General features: G+C 39.6%; 1 pseudogene; it reads left to right on the top strand.

Moving 5' to 3' along the window:
* Positions 1-472: 472 nt before the first annotated feature.
* The window catches only part of LOC129395681 (zinc finger protein 736-like), a 41,716-nt pseudogene continuing 14,197 nt past the window's right edge, over positions 473-27,991 (top strand).

Here is a 27,991-nt window from a genome sequence, read left to right on the forward strand (position 1 = left end):
CCTTTATTGCATTGGGTTGCAACTTACATTTGTAGTTCAATGAAATTTATTTCTATCCATATTCTGAATTCTACTTCTGTCATCTTAGGCCTTGCTGAAATGACCAAATTACATAATTTGGTCATTTGGATGAAAGAAGTCACTGTGGTTTTTTGTGTTTTCAACATTTTTGCACGGATTTTGTCAAATCTTTGTGGGCATATCTTTGAGGTTGCTGACATTTGAATGGAGTTTTTTTTTTAAATCCTATTCAATGGACTGTAATATCCAATTGTGGTATAAAGTGGATTCAGCCTACAGGCTTTGTTCCTGGGAATTTTTTTTTTTTTTTTTTTTTTTTTTTTTTTTGGTGGCAGGGAGACAATGCTCAGCTCACAACTCAGAGGCTGCATACTCTGGGGCAGTTGTATTTATTTCCAACCATCTTCTCTGGCTCCTTGATATTTCAAGTCCATCACTCTGTAGGACTAGCATGCCGCAGCTGCAGCAAAGTGGTAGTGGATATGGGTTTTCTGCCTGCCTCTTGGCATTTACCTTAGTGTCAGGAGCAAAGAAGTTGGGAGGTGAGTGAGGAGGTAACTGCTGGACACTGTGTGTGCTGTTGCACTAATAATGGTTGGTTGTGTTAGCTTGGTGCAGGAAGCTGGCCAGTGAATGTTTGATGCCTTCTTTGTGCCCCACCAATAAAGAAGTGATTGTTCAGAGTGTGGGAGAATACACAGTTCTCTGCACTGTGTTAACACAAAGGCAGAGTTGTGCCTTTCTGACTCTCTGCTCACCAAAGCTTCATCTACAGTGGAAGCTGCTGTGGGTGGCAGGGGAATACTGCATTCTTATTTGCTGATGGATCAAGCAAAGTCCAACCCACCTTTGCAGACATGTGCCGCCAAAGTAATATCAGGAGTTGCCATGGTCTCTGGAGAAGCTGCAGTATGGGGAACATACCTGTGTGCTGGCGCAGCCACAGGGGCTGCTTTGCTGGAGCAGTTAGGGCTTAGGCATCGTCCACCAATGCAGATGCCATGGTATGGTAAACTACTCTTCCAGAGGAGCTGAGACTGCCCTGTAAGTGGCTGCAGCCAGACTGGGACCCTGGGAGAGACCAGCAGACCAAGGAGTGCTCAGTTGGAGCAGCTTCTTCTCATTTGCAAGACTATCCTGCAGAAATTAGGTCCAACAGGTTCTCTAGGGCTAAAGTCTCTTATGAGAGAAAGTTTAGCCTAGAGAAATGGCCATCATTGGCCACACTTTCCGACAGATGCTTTTGTGCCAAACCCACTGGACACCACATAAGCTGGCTTGCTGGCCCACCTCTTTGCTTCTCTTCTGGGGGGCTGCATCTCAGAGAGATGTAGGTCAGCAATCCCTCAGTGCAGTCAGCCCAGGATGGAGGAGCTCTGCTTTTGGCCAAGTAGAGGTTCACTGTCTGGTGAGGAGCAGTGAGGAGTGTGTGAAACCCAAGGAGGATGGACTGGCCTCTTCTCCTTGGGTAAACTGCAGCTTGTTTAAGGTGTGAATAACGCACTTAAGTTTTTGGACTGTTCATTAGCCTGAGGGAAGCAAGGACAGTTCTACTGCAGGGGCAGTGGCAGAAGTATTTTCAATTGCTGCTGGAGTCTCTGTCCAGGGAATTGCTAACTTGCTACTGGCTCAATAACTCTGGGAATGATTGGCTAGTGGGCCAGTCCTGGAGAACCTTCCCAGTGAGAATATAGGAGAACAGGCCCTTACGTAACAATCTGGCCACTTTCTGAAGGGCTGCTGGATTATCCTGAGTGTCCATTGCAGTTTCTAGTCATCTCCAATTTTCCAGTATCTGAAGTTATCACCAGTAAATGCTGCAAAACAACAACAATGGCAACATGCCCTTTTCTCTGGGAGCCCTATCCCAGGGAGGTTAGACCTGTTTCCAGCACAAAAGCACATATAGGAGGTAGCTAAAAATCTCAGTTGAAAGATCTTACCCAGTGAGGGTGACATAATTGGGGACCTACTTGAAAAGCAATCTAGCCACATTTCTGTAGGACAGCTCTGCTGGGCAGAGGTACCACTTCCACCCTCAGTTTATTTGGATTCTCAAAAGCCAGAAGGCTGGAACAGCTAAGTCACACAAACAGCAAAAAGGGCAGCTCACTCTTCCCTCCAGGAACTGTATCCCAAAGACATTTCAAAATTCCATCGATCAAATAGCACCAGTGGTGGTAGATGGACACCCTGGTTGGAAAGTATTTCCCAGTGAGGAGGAATGAGATTGCAGACCTGCTTTAACAGGCAATCTGGACATGTCTTTTTACAGCACCTGTACTGTGCTAGGAGATTCTTTCTGTCCCCAGTCGGCTTGAGCTCTTCAAAGCCTGAAGGCTGGAATGGCTAACTTGCCAAAGCAGCAAAGAGGGTGAGCCACCCCTCTTTCTGGTAGCTCCATCACGTGGAGGTGAAATGCTGTTATCAATGGTTGGCTGAAATTGTAAGCCAGTAGATCTTACCCTGTGATGAATTGTGGAAATGAGTCCTACAGACCATCGCTGCTCAGGCCCCTGGATTCTGCCTGTTTCCTATGGGAGTGTACAAGAATGTAACCTCCTGCTTTGCTGGAGTTGCAGCTAATTTTTCTTGGAAGCCTGGAGAGCCAGACTATCTAAGGCTCTTGAATCTCTGCACTGGCCTGGGTGACTGCTCTGCTGTGACTCCATGTAGCTCTATTTGTTAAACGGAAGGCCATAATGAAGTGGGTTAATGAGGGTATCTCCTTACCTGAGGGTTGCAAAATCAGTGACAGAATTGTGGGTTGCCAGGGTCACACATGCAATTACTGATTTACTGGGTGGAAAGTTTCCCTTGGCTTCTTGTTTTTCCCGGATGGCCCATTATTCTACCTTCCTTTACTCCATTCTCCATTAGATAAGTCGTTTCTTTGATTGTTCCCAATGCTAGTACCTGGATGTTTCAGTTTAAGGTGCTGTATTTATGCATATTTTGCATTTCTCTCTGTGAGAACTACGCAGTCCAGCAGATTCTAGCTGGCAATCTTGACTACTTTCCTTTAAAAGAAACCTACTTTCTTATTTTAAAAGAAATTTGGCCAGGCCAGTGTCTCAAGCCTGTGATCCCAGTGCTTTGGGACACTGAGGGGATCAGATCAAGAGGTCAAGGGATCAAGACCATCTTCTCCAACATGGCAAGACCCCATCTCTACTAAAAATACAAAAAAATTAGCTGGCTGTAGTGGTGAGCGCCTGTGCTCTCAGCTACATGTGAGGCTGAGACAGGAAGATGGCTTGAACCTGGGAGGTGAAGGTTGCAGTTAGCTGAGATCGCACCACTGCACTCTAGCCTGGCAACAGAGTGAGACTCCATCCCAAACAAAAACAAAAAATAAAATGTAATATTGTTTTCAAAAGCAAATATTGATGTAATTTAACTCTTACATTTGATGCTCTCTTCATTTCTAGTGTTTATGTGAAAGAACATGGTCAATTGTTGCTGTACCAGAGTTATGAGAGGTTCTTCTATATTAGATAGACAGATTTATATTCTTTTTCATGGAAGGTTAAGAAAACTGAAATCTAATGTAAATGAAGAAAATCTTAGTAGAAAGGCTACTTAATGGTTGGTTTACAGCAGTATTTTTGTTTTGTTTTGTTTTGTCTTGTTTTTGTTTTTGTTTTTGTTTTTTTGGAGTTGGAGTTTCACTCTTGTTGCCCAGGCTGGAGTGCAATGGCCCAATCTCTGCTCATTGCAACCTCCAATTCCCAGGTTCAACCAGGTTCAAGTACTTCTCCTGCCTCAGCCTCTTGAGTATCTGGGATTACAGGCATGCACCACCACGCCTGGCTAATTTTGTATTTTTAGTAGACACGGGGTTTCTCCACGTTGGTCAGGCTGGTCTCAAACTCCCGACCTCAGGTGATCTGCCCGCCTCAGCCTCCCAAAGTGCTGGGATTACAGGCATGAGCCACCGCATCTGGCCATGTTAACAGCAGTATTATATGTGACAGGATGATAGGAATGTTTTAAGTGATCAGGATAGCATTCTGCACAGTAGGAGAAACCATATGAATTTTAGAAGAAAATTCCTTTACCATTTGCAAATTAATGTAATTAAAATACAGTGAATTTAAAAATGCCTTTTTAATGGCAATGTGTGAACTTAATTTGTTTTAATAAACCAAAATTGTTGTTTTTGTGTTATGGCTATTTTACATTGAATGTGTATTTTGCCACTGATGTTAACTTTTCCCATCTTACTCAAGGTTGTAGGTAACAGATGGTAACAATATACTATCTGGTGACAGTGAAATAACATCTCTAGTGGTTACTTTGTTAGTGGTCTTTAACTGAAAATAATTTTGAGAATATGGTTTCTAGCACTTACATTTTTGTTTTTCTTGTAACTACAGATTATTATGATGGTTGCAATGAAGACTTTGAGTATAATGGAACTACATGTTTCAGAATTCTGAACAACTATTTAAAACATTTTATCCTACTTTTTTTTAAAAATATGACTTCTCTGGTCTGCTAAACATATACAGACTTTCAGTTTTGGTTTACATGGTTTTAAATATACAGATATATCACTGTAAAATAAACTTCAGGTGTAACAGATTTATAGAGCATAATCGTATTTGTTTATGGTCACATACCTACTTTGAGAAGAAAAGAAAAATATTAGAATGAAATAGGTAGTTATACAAGCATTGATAAGTCACCAGCAAACCAGAATCTTCAAAGAATTTGAAAGCAAATTTATTTTCTCTGCTTTGTATTAAACGTATTTATCTAATATGTCATTGCTCCTGGCTTTGAAATATCTTATGCAAATTACTTTTTTTATATCTGTTCATTTGTGGCTAACTGTAAACATAGTACACAATTTTGTTCTTGTCCAATTTTGTAAAACATTATTTGTATAATTTCCTCACAGATTATGAAAGTGGCTTTGGTAAAATATAATGGTGTTCACAAAATAACTTTCACATGTGAGTAATTTCACAGTGTGTGCATTATTGAATGTTATTTATTTAGTATATTTTATATTTTGTTTCAATTAGGAAATGCGATTAATCCAATTTTGTTTAGTTATTGTTCATTTTACTTCATAAAATTGATATAATTGAGTTGATTAAATGCATAGGGCCAATTTATTCAAGTAAATAGTTGAATGTTTAATAAGTCATGAGGTCTTTTTGGCATATACACGAAGTAAAAAAGACAAAACTAGCTATGTAATAGAAGCTACATGATTAAAAAATATTCTTTTTAAAATTAGCCTACTGTCTCTAGTGAAAAATTGAAAACATCTATAATAAATGACATTAATTGTTCTCAAAAAGAGATCAAAATTGTATGAAAACCTTGTAAAATTATTGGATTATGGTGCTACATTTAAACATCTATGGAGGAAGGCAGAGCGCTAGCCTATGCAGTCAAACCTGGAATGGCTGACACATGTTAAGGGTATTCACCACAGGTATTGAAACCTAAAATGCCCTGAACTCTTTTCAGTTAGATTAACAAAATATGGTTTTAGTCTTCCTCCTCTATATTCTGGCATAGAGAGAATTATCATGCCATTTTTTTACATTTGATTTTAGGTATTTTTTCTTTCTTTGAGATGGAATCTCACTCTGTTGCCCAGGCTGTAGTGTAGTTGCACAATCTCGGCTCACTGCTACCTCTGTCTCCTGGGTTAAATCTATTCTTTTGCCTCAGTATACCAAGTAGCTGAGAATACAGGTGCCCTCCACCAAGCCTGGCTAATTTGTTGTATTTTTAGCAGAGACAGTGTTTCACCATGTTAGGCTGGATGGTCTTGATCTCCTGACCTTGTGATCCACCCACCTGGGCATGCCAAAATGCTAGGATTACATGCATGAGCCACCACACCCGGCCTTATTTCTAGGTTTTGAAACAGCTCATCCTCAACTTAATGTCTCTGAGGATAGAAATACTGTGTGATATGGAAAAACAAAACAAAACATTTATTATAACCTAAGTAGTCTTCCTTTCTGCCCTGCTGTCCTGGACTTTCAGAAGTGTAGTTCTGGCAGACATTACTGAAAGGTTGATGTGGGAAACAAGCTTAAATGAAAATGGGTTGTGTGTGAAGACTGTCTTTTTAGGAACTGGCAGGATTAGCCTTCAGTTCTGGGTAGATTTTGGGCAATCAGATGATATATAAAGAGTGGTTATGTTGTATCAGGTCATAAGAAACGCTGGATTCTGCCAGTAGTAAACCTCTGTAAGAGTGGTATTTTTTGGACTATGAATTGGGTAAATTTTTAAATATAATTGATAGGTTTGTTCTGTATATTTTCAATAATTCTTTCACAAGAGCTATTTGCTTTATTTCTATACTGATGCAGATTCTGAGCATCTTTAATTCTGTTCATTATCAGATACTGAAAGATAAAGAATAAGTAAATGAATCTCTTTCAGTTTTTGTCATTAATTTAGCCAGTAAATATAGTCTCATTTCTATCATCTTTAAGTTTTACTAATGAAGGCCAGAATAGATTTTTTTCTCCTAAAATTTTAGCAACTATAAAAGCATGTTTATAAATTCACTTTTATAGATACTATAAATATCAATTGTCAAATGTGTTGATTTCTAAGATAAAATATGTGAGAATTATACTACCCAACATGACCAATAAAATGTTTTTAAGTTGTCTATATAAAACATCTATCAATTTTGAATTGCATAGCTAGCTAAATTTTTTTAAGATTGAGGATAAGATGAAAAATAATTTATACAAGTAACACAAACTAAGTTTACTGAAATTGTTTACTCATTTAAGAAATCTAATTGCATTTTAAATAAATTGCTGTCACTTGTTAGTAATTGTGTATCACATTTTTTAAATATTTTTCTCTAAAACAGGTAACAGTTGGAACAAAGAAGAAAACAAAAATTCAATGATTGTCATAAAAATAAGTTTGAAGAAAATGAAAGGTTTATTTGATGACCTAATTAAAATAATGTAAAGGATTAACAACTTTGTTTTTTACACATTTTTTTTTTTTTTTGGCAAAGGAATCCCTGACATAGTAATCTGCAGAAAATACTACTAATTATATTCTTGAGACACTCTTACTGAATTTGGCAGTTTGAGAATCTCCAGCACAGTCCCAGGATTCCCTAGGAATGTCTTCTAGGAGAACATCCCATGGAAATGAAGCAGAAGGCCATGTCCACACACACACACACACACACATACACACACACACTCACACACACACACAATTGGATGTTCACCCCTTAGAATCCAGTGGTTGCAAGTTGCAGAAAAAGTAGGCTGTCCTCGGAGGTCCAGGGAGGGGCTATGGTCACCATCCTAGAAAGGGGGCCTGGACTTCCAGTGAGCCCTCCTGCCTGGAAGGGCCTCAGAGGGCCCTGTGCAGGCCAGCCTGGGTGCTGTGTTCTGTTCCTGGACCTTGAATCCTGCCTCACCTGCTAGCTTTTTTCACAAAGAAATCAGGATGGCAATGCCCAGTGCAGTCCCACCTGAGGAAAGAAATCAAGAGTATCAAGTCCCACAGCCATCTTGTAACATTAAGTGACTTATTGATTTATTAGTCAATAAGTTAGAGCAGATTAATTAGTCAATGAGTTAGTGCTCTCTAACTCCCTAAGATTACAATCTAAAAGGAAAGCTGGGTGGCATCTGCATGAGGCTGTGCATTGGAGAAAGGATAGGTCACCTGGGCTTCAGTTAGCATGTTCCCCTAGCCAATCAGTGGAAGCACAGGATGAAACTGGAGGTGGTGGGTGGGCACTGTGCAGTGGCCAGGCAAATGTGGGGTGAGCAGCCAGTCACTGAGGGGATTTCATTGCCCATTTTTTGATGAGCAAATTGAATCCCCAAAGCCACAAGGCAGGAGGGGCAAAAGCACTGGCCTGAGGCATTACCATTTTTCTTCACTGGCACCCATAAGTTTCAGACCTCCCTGGGCTTGCCTTGAGGAAGAAGATGCCTCTTCCTTGAGAGTCTAGGCACAAAAGCAGCCAGTCATGTGTGGCAAAGCCACCCACAGCCCATTTTATGGGCTCATGTGGGCCTCCTTAATCCACTGGCCTGTGAAACCCAACTGGAATTCCAGAGTCCAGAGTTCACATTTGGTTCTAGAACCAAAATTTTAGTACTCAGGCCAGAGCCAAACTGGACCTGTTAATTCCAAGACACAAGGCTCAAATCAGAGAACAGACTTGACTGTTCAGCTGCACCTAGGCAATGTGTATACTCTTCCAAGCAGATCCCATTCTCTTCCTGCTTCCAATTATTTCACCTGCAAGTTGTTATTTGTACCAACTCTTTCTCTACCCCGCATATCCTATGATTTTTTGAAACTTCTGTGAAGACCGCATGAGCTAAGCATTACGGGTCACCGTGCTCTAGCCTACTCAGGCTGTGCCAGGAAGGAGATCTCTCAACCTTTCTTGACACTTAAGAGAGTCATGAATAAATAGTACCAACTCTATGAGGAGGGCTGTCACATATTCAGACCCTTTTCTGGTCTCCATACTAAAATACTCTTTTCTGGTCTCCTTATCAAAAGATGCATTAGAATGACAAGGAAAATAAGGCACCAAGCTGGCAGTTCTGCTTTTTAAAGCACAGCCTCAGCCTGGTCACAGTGAACCACAATTTCAGGGTCTTGTTCAGCATGTCATACTTTGGAAAATAGTGGAACTGGGGCCCCATATTGTCGTGGTCCGGTGAATATGGAGACGGTCACCTCAGCAGCCTGTATATACCCAGTCACACCCGTAACAAAAACAGACTCTACCAACTAAGAAGCCATCACATTAACTTACACAACTGTACCTGCAATGTGCACACACATCAGGACTTTCAGATAAACTCCTGCCAACACAGCAATTCAAGTAAAGCAATGACTATTTTGAATCTAAAATCTCAGGAAGAAGAAACTCCACTGCCTAAACCAGCCTGTATGATGGATGAAACTGACGGTGTTATCTTGACTTGGGCATACCTGGTTACTGACCCTCTATAAATAGATACTTCTGAGTGTTCAGAGTTCCAAATCTAAAAAACCTTGTCATGGTCAACCTGGAGCTTACTCTTTATCTATGAGTAATCTGAGATACTGTTCTGAGTTCTATCGGAGAACAGTATCTCAGAGAGATCTATCTAAGACGGTGAAACCCAGTCTTAGCCAGGATGGTCTCGACCTCCTGACCTCGTGATCCACCCGCCTCGGCCTCCCAGAGTGCTGAGATTACAGGCATAAGCCACCGCGCCAATAATGTCTGAGCCCCTGTTCTGTCCCATCATGTGGCATAGGAATACAGGTCACACAAGGAAGTGAGGCTATTCCATTTTTGTTAAATGAGGGCTGACAGGTGAAAGCTTGTTCAGAAAAAAAAGTGCTAAATAAAAAGGCCATACAAACTGCATGTTTTTTGCAAGTGGGCATGGTTATTCAGCTAGGCCCACTGACACTGTACTTTCTGCTCTCTGTGGAAGTTTCCACTAAAAGTTCATATCTCATTTACTGGTTCTGAGTCTCTTCTTTGACATCTTGATCCTTGTGCCATTTCAATGGGTGTCGAGTTTGACACAACTTACCCCATAGTGAGGAAGGATTTCAGACTCTGCTCAGTGTGCTTCAAAGCTCACCAAGGCATCAACTATAGAAGGATGAATTTATTCTTTTTACCACTCTCATCCAGGCCTCTTTTTTTAAATGTACAATCAGTGGAATACAAAGAAAGACCAGTAAGAAACATATCATGGTCAGAAGCAAGATTAATGCCAAAATGAGCTGTGACTGCTTTGGTAGTAAAAAGTAGCATTTTTTCTTTATCCTCTGGGCAGCCCTCAACTTCTTTCACCACTTTTTGGCTTCAGCAATGGTTTTTAAGCTCCATTCTGCCTCTGGAGGAACCATAAGCCACGGTTGGCAAATGTCTTTACTTAATCCTGCTGCAAGAAAGCTTTCTCCTGACAAACATGACCTCTGTGATTATGAGCTTATAAGAAATCTAAACAATGCCCAATCTTAAAACTTATGAAACGGAGTTGAGTAGGTCTGAGGGAAACAATTTCCCACAATTTCCTTTGGCAAGTTCAAAAAATTGTGATGGTAGACAAGTGTATAGAAGAGGACAGCATAGTATAATTCCTCATCATGTGAGTTTACAGCCAAGAGTTTTTAATCCTAGCTGTGAGAGCTCCAAATAAAAACCAGAAGTTAACTCATTGCATCTGTCAATGACTAATTGAACATTTTGTCTATCACAGTGAGGAGTCTTCATTGAGGATTTTCCCATTGAATATATAGAGATAAAGACTGGAAAAGGTAAAATAGCAACTCCATGAAATCCTTAGATAAAATGTAGAAATGTTCATCTCCTCGTATCATTAGCATTTTTTGCACATATTTGCATGTATAGCTACCCATAAAGCTGATATTTTCTTTTTTTTTTTTTTTTTTTTTTTTGAGTTGGAGTCTCGCTCTGTTGCCCAGGCTGGAGCACAGTGGTGCGATCTCAGCTCACTACAAGCTCCGCCTCCCGGGTTCAGGACATTCTCCTGCCTCAGCCTCCCGAGTAGCTGGGACTACGGGCGCACGCCACCGCGACCAGCTAATTTTTTGTATTTTTAGTAGAGACGGGGTTTCACCGTGTTAGCCAGGATGGTCTCGATCTCCTGACCGCATGATCTGCCCACCTCAGCTTCCCAAAGTGCTGGGATTGCAGGCATAAGCCCGCACCAATAAATCAGTTATATGTCAAGTTAATATAAAAAAAAAATTCAACCAGGCGTGGTGGCTCACACCTGTAATCCCAGCACTTTTGGAGGCCGAGGAGGTTGGATCTCTTCAGGTCAAGAGTTTGAAACCAGCCTGGCAACTATGGTGAAACACCATCTCTACTAAAAATACAAAAAAAAAAAAAAAATGATGGGCACTTGTACTCTCAGCTACTTGGGAGGCTGAGGCAGGAGAATCACTTGAATCCACGAGGCAGAGGTTGCACTGAGCAGAGATCATGTCCCTGCACTCCAGCATGAGTGACAGAGCAAGCTTCTGTCTCAAAAAAAAAATAAAATAAAATGTAGAGACACACATATGATCTAGACATGTCCTGGTGGAGTAAAGCGTGTATGATCCTGTTCTGGGAAAGGAGAAGAACAGTCAGGACCTTGGATTATGTTTGGGAGATCCATTGGGACACTAATGAAGAGGCAGTCAGTTCTCGGCCTAGCAACACTGAGGCTTGCAGGGGGCTTCTGAAAGCAGCAAAACCGGCCCGTGACACTGAATGCTAGATAGGCCTGTAACAGTGAAAGATCTGCCCAGAGATCTTAGCAATCTTACTAGGATGCCATGACTATGATTTGGATTGAAGACTCTGGGGCAGAGTAGCTGAGAGAGAACCTCAGCAAACACGAGCCTTGATGACTATGGCTGGGGCAATCTAAAATATCTTATCTCTTCTGTTTTATGAAGCAGAACATAGAAAGGTAAATTAAAAAAAAAATCAAGAGAAATAAAATGTAAAAATAAATTTAAAGCAAGTGAAAAATAGTAAGGACAAATAAAATAAACCAAAATAGAGAAAAACAGAGAAATGCAATTAAGATAAGTGAAAATAAAATGAAGATAAACAATAAATACAAAAAATAAAAGAAATAAACAGAAATGAAATAATTTCCAATAAAAAATTTCAGAATAAGGAGAAAAAATAAAAAAGAAATATGGATTAAAAAATAAGATAATATGAAGGAATATGACTAGAAACAAATAACAGAAAAAATATAAAATCAAATAAACTGCTAAAAACAAGATACAAGTTGAAGTATATTTGAAATGAAGAGAATGTAATGAGAAAAAAGAAAAATAGAAATAAAATTAAATTAAATTAATAGATGAAATAAAAAATAAAGAGAAACAAAATAAAGATAAAGAGAATGCACAAAAATAAAAAGTTAAATAGAGAAATAAGACGTCAGGTTAATCTACAAAACATTTCACCCAACAACAGCATAATACATAATACTTCTAATTGTATATGACACATTTTCTAAGATAGGCAAACTTGTGAGGTAGCATGCTAGTTTTAGCATATTTAAACTGATGGTAATCACAAAAAGTATTATTTCTGACTACAATAAAATACAACTGAAAGTTAAAACAAAACCATCATGTTTGCATATATTTGAAAACTGGACATATTCTTGAGTATACTATTTTTCAAGTGTTAGAACGTGCAAGTTTTTTAGATGTTAATGGTATACCAGGTGATATATGGATCAATGAGATGTTTAAAAATGGTGATAGTTTTTGCAGAAGTACTAAATTATTCTAAAATGTTTGAGTCAATATTTACCTGTGTAACTCAGGCTGCAGTATAATATCATAATCATGACTTACTGTATCTTTGACCTCCAAAGCTCAGTTGATCCTCCTACCTCAGCCTCACAAGTGCTGAAACTGCAGGTGCATGTCGGCATGCTCAGAATGTTTTTGTATTTTTTTTTTTTTTTAGAGACAGGGTTTCACCATATTTCCCAGGCTGGTCTCAAACTCCTAGGCTCAAGCAACCCACCTACCTTGGCTTGGCTCCCCAAAGTTCTAGGATTACAGGAGTGAGCCAACACATATTGCCCTATGATTTCTATAAACACTCAAAAAACCACAAGTAACCAAACAACCTGTAAAAAAATAAATAAACTCAGAGGAATAATTGTTTTGTATTTCAAAACATATTGCAAAGTTACATTAATCAAAACAGTGTGGTGCTGGCATAAAGACAGAAAAATAAATGTTGAAACTGATAAGAGAAGGCAAAAATAAATCCACATGCATATACTCAGCTTATCATAAATGAGGGTTCCCAATCCTCATGTTGCAGAACTTTCTCCTTACTTCAGCAAAATTGGGTTCTTCTCACATGACTAGGAAAGATTAGGCCCAGGGATACTCTGAAGGATGAAGGGTAGAGTTGATTGGGTAAAAAGAAGAAAAGAAAAACTGTCAACAGAGTGAGTGGGAGTCCTTTTTACAAGTCCCACCTCCTGGGTAGATTAACACTAAACCATCACGTAAGAACTGCAGAGGCCAGTCTCCTTCTCCCTGCCCAAGGAGTGAAGTTTCCCTGGCTCTAATCACTTCCCCCAGTGTGGACATGGATACTATTCAGAGAGAATCAGTTGAAAAAAGGCAGGCTTCATCTGGGAGAAGCAGTCTGATTTTTCAGTCTTTATGCTGTTTTAGGCTTGAAGATGGGGTTTCACCCAGGACCATTGGCTGTTTTCTAACTCTGTTATTTCCCCATATAAAGAAGTACATCTAACTGCCATTAGAATGAGGAGAAGGATCAGGACCAACACCACTTTTAAGAGCTTCCTATTGACAGGGGGCACTGTTTTGGAAAACTGGCAGTCAGATTTTCCTAAGAGGCCTACCTAAGTGTCTCCAGTGAAAGGGGCCTTGTCTGAGGCTCTGGTGGCATGAATTTGGTAACCTAAATGAGAGAAGAATCAAATTGGGTTATTAAAAATCATGTATTAAAATAAAGTAAAATAAAACAAGGGGAAGGTGGCAAGGACGGCTAAAAAATTCCAAGGTATTTTTCCAGTTTACATAGGAAGGAGAAGGACAAAAGCACAACTTGAAAATTTTCTTTCACCCTTTTGCCCGCATGTCTGGCTTCTGTGTTCTTTTGCCCTGAGTCCAATCCTAAGTTAAGCCAACCAGTCTAAGGTTGGAGAATGCATCTGAGGTGACTGTCCCATAGTATGAAGTCATGATTACCTGTCTGTAAAAAGAAGACAGAGGAGAAAACAAGGTAAAAAGTAAGCATTTTTTCAAAGGAGGCCCAAAATTTCAGGATGCATTTAAAAGGAATATAGACTGATAATGAATGGCTACTCATCTAGAAGGAGAGTGAAGACCCTGTATCCCTGATTCCTTTATCTTTCTAGGAAATATCCAGTGTATGTTGAGGGATAGAAGAAAGAATGTTGTCTTTCCCCCTTGCATCCTTGTATCCCCGAGTTCCAGGGATTGTGATAGGTTGCAACCCATGGATGTCAAAGCAGCTTTCACTCACGTTAACAGGAAGGCCTGTTGGGGGTGGAAATATCTGCTCTTACCTACATATGTCCTATCTTCCCTGCTCTCAGTAGTTCTGGAGTTCATTAGACTTCATTTATACAACAGATACTATCATGGCCTTTATCCGTGAAATGTGAGGCTTGGCTTAATCCACTGGAATTAGTCATGCTCACTTCCACGGTGAATTTTAACCACCATAATCATCTGCCTCTGGATTTCTCAGATCCAGTATTCTTTCTTAGGGCTTCAACCTGAGGCTTGGAATTGAGGTTGGGACAAAAATGTTTCTCAGGGGATTGCATGGACTCCTCATTAGCAGCTAAACGCTAAGATAAAGCTGTGGAATTGAGTCCTCTTTCCACAAGGAAGAGAAAAAAATGCTTGTGACAGACCCAGATAACTAGTGGCAATAGTTAACTTTGCTAAGATTTGGGGGCCACCCTATTTATTTTCATCACTGAAAAATTTGCAGGATAATTGCCCAGAACTAGAATATTAAAACAGATTTTTCATCACTCATCCCTTTTTGTTTCTTCTGAGCTGCGGTTGAAGACTGCAAGTTTTTTCATAGGAATAAGCATGGTTGGTCTAAAATGTAGGCAAAAATTCAAACTTCATGGTTTTAAAATTTAATGACAAATGTATAAGTTTTGATACATGATCTTTCTCTATCCAGTCCTCTAATTAAAAAAAAAAAATCATGAAGACCTGCCGGTAACAATATTTAATTTGTTTATTGATTTGTCATATTTTGCCTTAGCTGTGTTGAAGTACATATCATCTATACCTAATTTGTTCAGTTGTTTTTAATTACAAAGTCATGTAAAATTTTCCAAATACTTTTTGTTTATCTAGAATAAAAAATAAAGATGTGTAGCAGTAAACTTAATTAAAAAGAGAAACACTCTCTACACTATAAATTATAAAACATTGATGAAAAAAGTAAAAAAAAGATATTTTTGCTCATGAGTTATTAAAAATATTGCTAAAATGGCTATGCTACACAAGGAAATCTACAAATTCAGTGCAAACTCTATAAAATGCCAAGAACATTTTTGAACAAAAATGAAATTAAGAGGCATAAAATTTATGGGGAACCAAAAAAACACTCCCCAAATAGCTGTGAAAAAAGAACAAATCTGAAAATATCAAACTACCTGACTCCAAAACATACTGCAAAGCTATAACAAGCAAAACAGCATGATACTGGCATAGAAAACAGACACATAGACCAAAGTATCCAACGATCCCAGTAACAAAATTCATAAACCTAGAGCCAAGTAATTTTTAAGTTGCTTAGAACATACATTGAAGAAAAGACAATCTTTTCAATGAATGGTGCTAAGAAAATTGATTATTTAAATACAGAGGAATACAACTAGTTGCCTACCTGTTACCATATTAAAACAATTTAAATAAAAATAAATAGAAGATTGAAATGTAAACTCAAACTTATAAAACTATTTGAATAAGACATAGAGAAATTCTTTACTAAACAGGACAGGAAAAAAATTTTAAATAAGATCTCAAAACCACAGGCAAGAAAAGCAAAAGCAGACAAATAAAATTAACAGAATCTAAAAAAAAATTTACATAGCAAAAATAAATTAACAGAGTGAAAGGACAACTTACAGTGTGGGAGAATATACTGGCAAAATATACATATCACAATGGAAAAACATAAAGATATATAAGAAACGTAACAGCAAAACTAACTCACAATTTAGCAATAGGCAAGATACACTATGTGACACTTCTCCAAAGAAGACATGCAAATGGCCAAGTACATGTAAAGATGCTCAACATTATCATTAGAAAAATGCAAATTAAAGCTACCATAAGATACCAAATGACTCCAGTTAAAACGGCTACAATTATAAATAATACGTGCCTGGCCCTTTCAACAGGAGGCATTGTGACATATCTCTGGGCCTATTATTTAAGTGATATACTCTCCTCTTCTGCCTGGACACTACCCATAAGGGGCATTGTGCCATACAGTTGGGCACAGCCCCAAAGTTATATGATTTTTCTGCCAGGAGCCTGCCTACAAGGAGAATATGGGAACATTTCTGCCTCAGCATTTAGGTTATGTGGCTGTCATGCCTGTTTCATTACTGCAGAGTAAATTTTGACAAATAATTAGGCACAGCTTAATATTCTGACAAATCACTAGGCATGATAATGACTCATATGTGGACCTCCCAAATAGGAGTAAGTTTGACTCTTGTAACTCGCTTTAGCAATGCAAGTGATGTCTTAGATCTCTTTCTGGTAAAAGGGTCACCGAAGATTATAACACCCTCAGATATTTTACAGCCCTTGGCTTGTACAGATAATGCCATAACAAAACCCAAATGAAAGATGAAATTGTGAGTCTCATATGCACACCCAGGTGACAGGAAGTACTGTCAGCATCTCATGTATATGAAGCCTACTGTGAAACATGAAAACAGGACATGTATGTTATTGTAAATCTCATCTCTGCAATATTCTCCCAGTGTGAATGTCATACACATCTTTGCCAAGCATCTGTGTGATTTGACTCTCCAGACAGGTTCCATCCAGCATGTATATGAGATTGTGATCTCTACCTGAGCCAGCGTCTAGGTGATGTGATTCTCCTGCCTGGACCCTTTTTTCAGTAAGGATTGTGACATACCACTGGATCTAACATTCAGGTGATGTTACATTGTTGCCTGGACCATATTCACAGGCATCATTGTGACATATTACTGTGTCCACCACTTAGGTGATGTAACTCCCCTCTCTGGAATGGACCCTGAACACAGAGAATGGTAGTGCCATATTGGCAGGCCAGGGCATACAGGTGATGATACTCTTTTGCCAGGAATATATTTCAAGGAGGTCATTGTGACATATCTCTGGGCCTGTCACCTAAGTGATGTGACCGAACGCTTGGGCCTCACCTACATAGATCGTTGCAACGTAAAAGTTAGACCTGCATCAAGATGATGTAACTCTTTCAATCTAGTGCTGTCCTAGGGAAACTTGTGACATATCTCAGCACCCAGCACCCAGGTGATGTGGCTCTTCTGCCTGGGTTCTCCCCATGTGTTATAAAGAAGCACCTACGTGATATGACCCACATTTTCTGCCTGAGTCCTGCCTACTGGGGACACTGGGACATATCTCTGAGCCCATGACCTAAGTGATATGACTCTCGTCCCCTGCGTGGGCTTTTAAAATAGTGGGATTATGACATATTGCTGAGCCCAGCATTTAGGTTGTGTGACTCTACTCTTTTTTTTGAACCATGCCCACAAAGGGAAATTTTGACCTATTGCACCCAGATGATGTTACTCTTCTGCCAGAATCCTGAATAAAGAGATAACTATTGCATAGTGGTAAGTCCAGCACCCTGATGATGCTACTGTCCTGCCTGTGCCAGAGCCACACAGGGTGTTTTGACACATCTTTGGCTTATTCTGTAAGTGTTTTGGCTCTCATCTCTTCATTATGTTTTTCCACATGTGGAATTGTGTCATATTGCTGGGTCCAGTATCCAGTTAATGTGGCCCTCTTTCCTAGACTCTGTGTAGAGAGAATATTGTGACATGTTAATTGCCACATCTCCTAAGTAATGTTACACTTTTTTTTTCTAATTTTTTGCCCACAAATGGGATTATGGTTTATATCTTGCTTCAGTTCACAGGCATGATGAGCAAACTTATACTGGGATTCAGTCAATGGAAGATATTTTGCCTCTCATCACTAGGCTTACGGCAATAGAAAAAACTCTTGGTTGAATATTTCTACAAAGCTCACAGAAGTTTACGACACAAATTCCTGTGGTATAAACTTTATGGGTGGTATAGAGCATTTTATAACAAGGCCCAGCAAAAAGTTAAAATTGTGACTCAGTTTCACACCCAGGTGAAAGTAAAAGTTGTCACCATCCCACATTTACAAAGTACACTATGGAGTTACTGAGTCTAACATGAGAAAACAGTACAAAAATGGAGTTGTGACTCTCACATGTGGATCTGGCCACAGGTGTAATCGTGACTCATTTTTGGGCCCAGCTCACAGGCATAAAAATGGTTCTCATTCCTGAATGTGGCCTAAATTAGAGATATTGACTATCATACCTGAATTTAAGACAATATATAAGATTGTGAGTCCATATGAGCCTATGGGCCTCAGAGAAGCTTGCAAATATAATGGATGCCGTTTGAAGCCCTTGGATGTTGTAGAGGGTGTCATTCGGTGGTCCAACACACACGTGACAGTGTGACTTTGTTACAGATGCCAAGCTGACAGTTAAAGGTGTCACCCTCACACATGAGGAGCTTGTGTCATATCACTGTGCCGAGTACCCAGGTGTTAAAACTTTTGCTTTAATTGTTTCCCGTGTGTGTATTTTGACATATCATTGCATAAGAATCATAACAGTGTGACTCTTTTGCCTGGACCCTGACAGCAAGGGATATTATCACATTTCTCTGAGCCTATCAGCTAGGTGATTTGCCTGTTTTTCCTGTACTTTTGCCCCAAGGCACATTGTGACATCAGTGGTCATAGCATCTAGGAAATGTGACTCTCGTCTCTTGCCTAGGTTCTGCCCACAAAAGGAATTGTGACATACTACTGAGCGCAAAACCTAGGTAATGTAACCATCCTCTTTATTCTGGAGGCAGCCAATAGAGGAAATTATTACGTATTGCTGAGCTAAGCACCTAGGAGGTGTGACTCTCCTCTTTTTCTTCAACCTTGTCTACAGTCGACATGGTGTCATATTCATTGAGGCTGTTCTCAGTTGACATGACTCTTCTGACTTGGCCTGCCTATGAAGGAGATTATAATGAATTCTGTGCTTGGAATCCAAGTAAGGCAATTATGCTGCCTTGTTTCTGCCCACAGGTGAAATTTTAACATATACCTGAGTTCAGCTTACATACACAAATATAACTATCATATCTTTACCCAGAAGGGAGACATATTTTTACTCTCATGGTCAGTCTCATGGCCATAAGTAAAGAAATGAGTCTCCTAATTGCATAAAGTTCACAAAGGATTATGACACTCAAGCATATCATATAAAGTCTGAGTGGTACACAAACTGTCATAACAGGGAACAGTAACCAGGTGCGATTGTGACTCTTGGATGCATGCCTAGCTGACACGATTGTCATTCCCTCACAAAAATATGATCTACAAATAAGGTACTAAATTGTTACAAAAAAGATCAGTTGAAGGTTGAAATTGTTTCTCTCATACACAAATCTGACCCACAGGTGGTTTGGTGATACATGATTCAGCACAACTCTGAGGCCGTGACTCCCCTACTGGAACACAATCTTCAAGTGGGACTGGGCATCTTATACATGGATCTTTGCCCATTGTTGAGATTGGGACTCCTCTGCTTTGACACAACTCAGAGGAGGTGTTGACTCCTCCTGTACGTACGTGAAGCCAGGACTTCTGTGACTGTGAAACATTTCTGAATATTTCCTACTGTGTGATTAGGACATAAAAGTTAGTCCAGCTCCTGAATAATTTGACTCTCTTCTTTAGGCCCATGACCACAGATGAAATTGTGATATACATGGACCATACACCTAAGCGTAGGTGCCTGGGCCTGTATACAAAGGTCACTTTTACATGTCACTGGGAACAGCTCCCAGGTAACGTGGATTATTTGCCTAATGCCTGCCTATGAAAAGCACTGTGGCTTATATCTGGGTTCATCATGTAGTGATGTTACTCAATTCTACTGCCTTGGCCCTGCACTAACGGTGCATGGTGACACATAACTGGGTACTGCTCACAAGTGATGGGACTCTCCATTTTGGTTTCTGCCATCAGAAAGCTTTGTAACATGTAACTTGGCTCAGCACCTAGATGATGTTTCTCCTCTCTTGCCCTGCCCTGACCACAGGGGAGATGGTGACACATTGCTAAATCCAGCGCCAAGTTAAGGTCACTTTCAAACTTTGGTCCTGCACATAGTGGCCATTGTGACATTTATCTATACCAATTGCCTAGGTGAAGTAAGTCTCCTCTCCTTTCTAAGCCAAGCCCAAAAGGGAAATTTTGATACATCATTTAAACCAGCATTCAGGTGATGTGATGCTTCTTCCAGAAGTCTGCCCACAATAAAGATTGTGACAGCTCACTGGACCAGTACCCACCCAGGTGATGTGACCTTTTTGCTTGCTGTCTGCCCATGGGGATATTGTGCCATACAACTGAGACCAGATAAGAGGACTAATCATGACTCTTAAACCTGGAGCCAGGTTATATGCATGATGGTGGCTCCCACTCCTGGAACTTTCTACCAGTGTTATTGTGACATATACTTCTGCCCAGTTCCTCAGTAATTTAGTAATCTTGCCTAGGTATAGCGCACAATTGAGATTTGGACATATATCTCAGCTGAGCACTTTGGTGATTTGATTCTCCTGTCTTAACATTATCCTCAGGCACGTTTGTAGTATGTCTCTGGATCCATCATCTAGGTTACCTCAGTCCCCTCTCCTGCCTGAATTCTGCTTCCACTGGGTATTGTAGCATTTTTAAACACTGCATTCAAATTATATGAATTTCTTGCCTGATCCTTTCAACAAGAGACATTATGACTTACCTCTGGACCTATCATTTACATGATATGACTCTCCTCTTTTCTGGACCACTGCCCACAAGGGGTGTTGTGCCATACAGTTGGGCATAGCCCCAAAGTTATGTGATTTTTCTTCTAGGAATTTGCCAAAAAGAATAATATTGGAAGATTTCTGCCTCAGCATTTAGATTATATGGCTCTCATGCCTGTTTCATTACCACGGTGTAAATTGTGACATATATCTAAGCACAGCTCACAGGCATGATAAGGACTCCCATATGTAGAACCCTCAAATAGGAGTAATTTTTAATCTCATAACTTGCTTTAGAGTTATTTAAGTGATTAAGTTTCTTTATGGTAAAAAGATTGCAGAAGATTGTAACAGCATAAGTGATTTTAAAAAGCCTTCATCTTGTACAGAGGGTGTCATAACAGGACCTATCACTAAGGTGAAATTGTGAGTCATGTCATATGAACACCCAGCTGACAGTTAAAGACTGTAACCGTCTCATATATATAAAGCCAACTGTCACTGATAAAAATGGGACATATGTGGTATTGTTAGTCTCATCCTGGGAATTTTCTGCCAGTCTGACTGTGATATAAATCTTTTCCGAGCATCTGTGTGATTTGACTCTCCAGACTGGTTCCAGCCCAGTGATGTTATTTTGAAATCTATGAGGGCCAATCTCTAGGTGGTTTGACCCTTCTGCCTGGGCCCCACTCTCAGTAAGAATCAGCTGAGCCATGCCCACATAAATTATTGTGACACATCACTGTGTCAACCACTTAGGCAATATAACTCTCCTCAGAATGGGCCCTGAACACAGTTGGGGATAGTGACATATGGTTGAGCCATAAGTCACTATCCCCAGCAACCAGACAAGAATGTGACTCTCTATGCACACCTAGTTGATACAATTGTGATTCTCACGCATAAACAGGGCCTAGTAATGAGATACTAAATCTCACACATAAAAGTCATCAAAGATGGAAATCATTACTCTCATGTGGGGATTAGATTCACAGGTGTTTTGGCAACATTTGAACCATGGTTCAGCATGCCTGCGGTGCTGTGTCTCCGCTACTGGAACACAATCTTCCGATGGGACTGGAGCTCCTATACATGGATCTTGACCATTGTTGAGATTTTGACTCCTCTACTTCCACCAAACTCATAGAAAGAGTTGACGACTTACATACAGGAAACCAGAACTTATGTGGAATGCGAAACTTATTTGCAAACTTTTCTGAGAGTGTGATTGGGTCAGGTAACTTTTCCCAGCACATGAATGATTTGACTCTTTTTCTAGGCCCAGACCACAGATAAAATTGCGCCATAAGTATAACAAACACCTTTGCAATATATAGCATCTACCATGTCTCTCCTACAAAGGGCACTTTTATTTATCACTCGTATCGTCACCCTGGTGATGTGAATTATCTGCCTAAAACATGGCTACAAAGGGAATTGTGTTTTATAACTAGGTCCATCACATAAGTGATGTGACTCCCTTCTACTCCTTTAGCCCTGCACTTACAATGCATTGTGACACATAACTGCATCCAGGTGATGTGATTCTTTTGGGGGGATTCTGCCAACAGAAAGCATTGAAACATAACGCTTGGCTGAGCACCTAGGTGACGTTGGTTCACTTTTCCTGTACCCTAACCACATGGAGATTGTGACATATTGCTGGTCCCAGCACCAATGTGAGGTCACTCTCCAGCTTTTGTACTGCCCAGAACAGACATTGTGACGTAAATCTAGGCCAATTGCCTAGGTGAAGTAAGTCTCTTCCTTGCCAAAGTCTTGCCTACACACAAAGTTTTCATATGTCACTGAAATCAGCATTCAGGTGATGTGACCCTTCAGCCAGTGTCCTGTCCACAAAGTAAGTTGTGATATCACACTGGAGCCAAACCCTCATAGGTTATATGAATTTCTTGCTTTCCTTCTGGCCAGGTAATATTGTGCCATATACCACAAACCATAGCAAAAGTCTAATAACAACTCATATGAGTGGAGCCAGGACATATGCAGGATGGTGACCCTTATTCTTAAGCCTTTCCACAAGTGTAATTGTGTCTTATACCTTTGTCCAGCTCCTAAGTGATTTAATGATTCTGCATAGGTATAGCCCAAAAACAATAGTTTCATAAGTACCTGAGCCAAGTAACTTGGTGATTTGACTGTGCTATCTTAACAATGTCCTCAAGGGGATTTGTAACATATTTCTGGACCCATCATCTAGGTTGCATAACTCTCCTCTCCTGCCTGTACCTGGCTTCCTTTAGTAATTGTAGCATTTCTAAACACTGCATCCAAATGATATAAATCTCTTGCCTGGGCTCTGTCACAGGAAGCACTGTGACATATTTTTGGGCCCATCATTTTGGTGATATGACTCTCCTCTCCTGCCTGGAGACTGCCCACAAGAAACATTGTGACACAGAGCTGAATTGAGCACACAAATACATGATATTTGTGACAGAACCCTGCCTACAAAAAGAATACTGGAATATTTCTGGCCCAGCATTTAGGTGATGTGCCTGTTCTGCCTGTTTCATAATTGCAGAGGGAATTAAATCCTATATCTAGGCATGGCTAACAGGAATGATAATGACTGTCATATGTGGACTCAGGCAATAGAGGCTATTTTGACTTTTATAACTAGATAACTAGTTTTAGGGACATGACTGATACCGTGGACCATCTTTTATACAAAGGTTGCAAAAGATTACAACACTCACACATATTTTACCAAGTCTTTGGGTTACACAGAGGGAGTCAAAGCCGGGCTCAGCACACAGGTAAAATTGTGAGTCTTGTACTCACACCCAGCTGACAGTAAGAATTATCATTACCTCACATGGATGAAGTCAATTGTCAAAGATGAAAATAAGAAATGATTGGTATTTAAAATCTCACCTTTGGAATTTTCTGACAGTGTGATTGTGATATAAATTATTGCCAAGCACTTGTGTAATCTGACTCTCTAGACTTGTTTCAGCTCATATATGGGATTGTGATATCTACTTACGCCAGCCTCAAGGTGGTGTGACTCTCCTGCCAGGGCCCTTCTCTCCGTAAGGATTGTCTTATCACTGGATCTAGCACCCAGGTGATGTTACATTTTTGCCTGTGCCATGCCCACCAAAATTATTAGGACATATCCCTGTATTCGCCTCATAGGTTATATAACTCTCCTGTCTGGAATGGGCCCTGCACAAAGGAAATATAGAGACATATTGCAAGGCCAGGCACACAGGCAAGAGAACTATTTTGCCACAGCCATGCCCAAAGAAGGGAATCATGACATATCTCTGGGCCTGCTACCTAGGCTATGTGGGACTCTTGTTGGGGTCCTGTCAACCTGGAGTGTGACATATTTCTAGGCAAGGCACACAGGTGATGGTACTGTTTTGCCAGGGCTATGTTCCATAGAGGATATTGTGACACATCTCTGGGCCTATCACCTAGGAGATGTGAGTCCCTCCTTGGACCCTACCCACATGGAGCATTGTGACATGAGCAGAGGACCTTCAATTAGTTGATGAAACTCTCTTTGCTGGGTGCTATGTGAAGAGATCCTTATGAAATACCTCGGAACCCAGCACTCAAGTGATGTGGACCTTCTGCCTGCATGCTGCTCTCATGTTCCACTGTGACATATTCCTAGGGCAGCATCTAGGTGATATGACTCTCCACATCTGCCTGAGCCCTGACTACTTGGGACACCTTGTAATATCTCTGAGCCCTTGACCTAAGTGATGTGGCTCTTTTGTTGCCTGGGCCTTCACAATAGGTGGATTTTGGCATATTGCTAAGCCCAAGCACTCAAAACATGTAACTCTCCTATTTTTCCTGAATTATACCCACAAAGAAGAAATTTTGACCTACTGAATGGCTCAACACCAAGGTGATTTTTTGCTTCTTCCTGGATTATGCATAAAGAGGAAATTATGGCATATTGCATATTGCTAGGCCCAGCACCCTTATGACTGTGACTCTCCTGCCCATGCTGGAGCCACCGAATATACCTTGACATATCTTGGGCCCATTATGTAGGGGTTTTGGCTCTCATAACTTGGTTTGGTATTTTCCACATGTGAAATGTTGTCCAATGCTTGGTCCAGCACCAGGTTAATGTGACCCAAATTTTTATACCCTGCCTAGAGAAGGCATTGCGACATATTGCTTGGTACATGATCTATGTAACGTTACCCTCCTGTCTTGTTTTTTGCCCACATATGGAATTATGACATATACCTTGCTTTAGTTCACAGGCACAAAGATCAAACTTATATTGGGATACAGCCAATAGGAGATATTTTTCCTCTCATTGTTTGGCTTAAGGCAATATTTAAGGTCCTGGGTTGCATATTTGTACTAACACACATAAGCTTACAACACTAACTTATATTGTATAAACTCTTTGGTGGTAAAGAGTTTCATAACAGGGACCAGCAAAAGGTTCAGAATGGGACTCTTGGTTGCACACCCAGGTGCAATTAAGAGTTGTCACCATTCCATATTTATAATTCCCACTATTGAGGTCCTGAGTCTAACAAAACAATACAGTACACAGTTAAAATTGTGACATTTACATGTGGCTTTGGCCACAGGGGAGATGGTGATTCATTTCTGGACCCAGCCCACAGGCATAATAATGAGTCTTCTCCCTTAACCCTGCCTATAGATGTTGACTATCAAACGTGGTTTAGAGCAATATGCAAGATTGTGAGTCCATAGGAGCAGGCAGGCCACAGAGAGGTTTGCAACTCTCATACAGGTTTCATAAAGCCCTCGAATATTGTAGAGAAAGTTATATATTGTCTGAGCATACATGTGAGATTGTGACTCTAATATACATGCTCAGCTAAAGGTTAAAAATGTCATCCTCGAAGATGATGGGATTGTGTCATATCACTGGGCCTAGTACCCTGGTGTTGAGACTTTTTGTCTCAAATCCCTTTCTGTGGGTGCATTGTTACATATCGATGGGTTAGAATCATAATAATTTGACTCCTCTGCCTGGGCCCTGTAAACAGGGAATATTATCACATATCTCTGGGTCTATCAGCTAGGTGATGTGTCTCTCCAGCCTGTGCTTTGCTCCCAGAGGACAGTTTTAAATATCACTGAAACTAGCATCTATGTAATGTAACTCTTCTCTCCTGCCTTGGGTCCTGCTTACCAAAGGAATTGTGACATATGGCTGAATGTAAAACCTAGGTGGTATGCCTCTACTCTCTCTTCAACAGTTTATATCTGTGCTGCATTCTGTTTTATTACTTTGGTGCTCTCTTTTTATACCAGTACCAGAGTGCTTTGATTACTACAGGTTTGTTTTGTGTTTGGAAATTGTTAAGTATAATGCTTCCAATATTTTAATTCTTTTTAAAGATTGCCAGGCTTTTCATGGTGCCTTGAGATCTTACATAACTGTGTGGGGTTTTTTTCTATTTTTGCAAAAGTATAATTGAAAATTGAAACAGGGTGTGTTGAATGTGTTGGTCACTTTAAACAGCTTGGGTATCTTCACAATATTAGGTCTTCCCACCATTGAAAAAGAGCATAATAAAAAGTGTGTTGTAGCTGGGGGTAGTGGCTCATGCCTCTAACCCAGAACTTTGAGAGAGGCCAGGAGGATGCATGGCTAGTTCAGGAGATCGAGATCATCCTAGCCAACATGGTGAAGCCCCGTCTCTGCTAAAATACATAAAATTAGCTGGGTGAGGTGGTGCATGCCTATAATCCCAGCTACTCAGAGACTGAGGCAGAAGAATCGCTTGAACCCGGAGGTGGAGGTTGCAGTGAGCTGATATTGCACGACTGCGCTTCAGCCTAGTGAAAGAGATACTCCATCTCAAAACAAAACAAAACAGGAAATTGTGTTGCTTAATCTTTATAAGTTTTGAATTTTTCAGCTTTTCTCCTGTTACTGATTCCTAGTTTCATTCCATTTGGGCTGTAAATAATTGTAAAATTTTAGTTAAAAAATTATTAAGGCTTCTGTTGTGGTGTCACATGTGGTCCATGTAGAAAAATGTTTTCTGAGGTATTGAAAAGAATGTGATTCTGTTGTCTGCATACATTTGTTAGGTGTAACTATTGTGTAATGCATTCAGGTTTTTTGTTCCCTCGTTGATAGCCTCTCATTATTTATTTACTACTGAAAGTGAAATATTGATGTATGTCCATTATTATATGGTTGTCTATTTTTTCTTCAATTCTGTCAATGTTTGCTTTATGTATTTGGGAAAATTGTCATCTATTTATAAGTTCTTAGTGAATAAACCCTCTTACTATAATTGAATGTCCTACTTTGTCTCTTGTTAATTTTCACATAAAGTAAATTATATGAAATATGGCAGTTTTCATCTTAAGGAATTGTTGCCTCTTCTCCTCTCATTTGGATAACACTTGCATGAAATGTATTTTTATCCTGTGATTTTCAGTCTTTTAAAATTAGATACGAAATGAGTCTTTTGAAGACATGACATAGTTAGATGTTCTTATAGATAGTGATAGAGGTCTTTTTTTTTTTTCATTTTGAAGGATACTTTTGCAAAATATAGTATTCTTGTTTAGAACTTTTTTTTTTCAGGGTTTTACCAATGTCATCCTACCCGCTTCTTGCTTGAAAGATTTATGTTTATAAATTTACTGGTAATTTTGCAGAAGCGTGAATATAAATAATACATTTGTTTTTTTTTTCTTTCTGCATTCTTCATTCTCTTTTATGTGACTTCCAAAACGTTGCTTAACTTGTGTCTTGTTGTAAATCTCTTAATGTTAATTTTATTTGAAATTTGCTGAGCTTATTGATTTTCTCATTTTTTTTTTTACTAATGGTGAAGTACATACTAGTCTTTTTCTGTATTTCCACTCCACAATTTTTATTTCTTTTTGTGCTTTTTATTTTTTGTTGGTTTAATTTTTGTTATTTCATTTATTTCCTTTTTCTTAATTTATTTATTTCCATTTTACTCACGGAGCATCACTAAATCGGCAATGTTAACTTTTAAGGGTAATTAATTTTTTTAAGAATATATCTAGACTATAACTCATATTGTCTCTGTTAATTTTTACATCCCTGTTTTTTAATAATTGATTTCTGGATGTTTATTTTTATCTTTGATCGAGCCATATTATCTTGATGTTTCATATATGTTGTAATCTTAGGTTGCAATTTGTATAATAAAATGTGACATGTCAAAATCTGTATTAAGTTTCTTTTGTCTGGGGGAATAAAATACACATTTTTTAGGCTAGATATTCTTGGGTCTCTAAAGCTTATTCTGTAAATG

The sequence above is a fragment of the Pan paniscus genome, chromosome Y (genome assembly GCF_029289425.2).
Source record: "Pan paniscus chromosome Y, NHGRI_mPanPan1-v2.0_pri, whole genome shotgun sequence".
Taxonomy (NCBI): domain Eukaryota; kingdom Metazoa; phylum Chordata; class Mammalia; order Primates; family Hominidae; genus Pan; species Pan paniscus.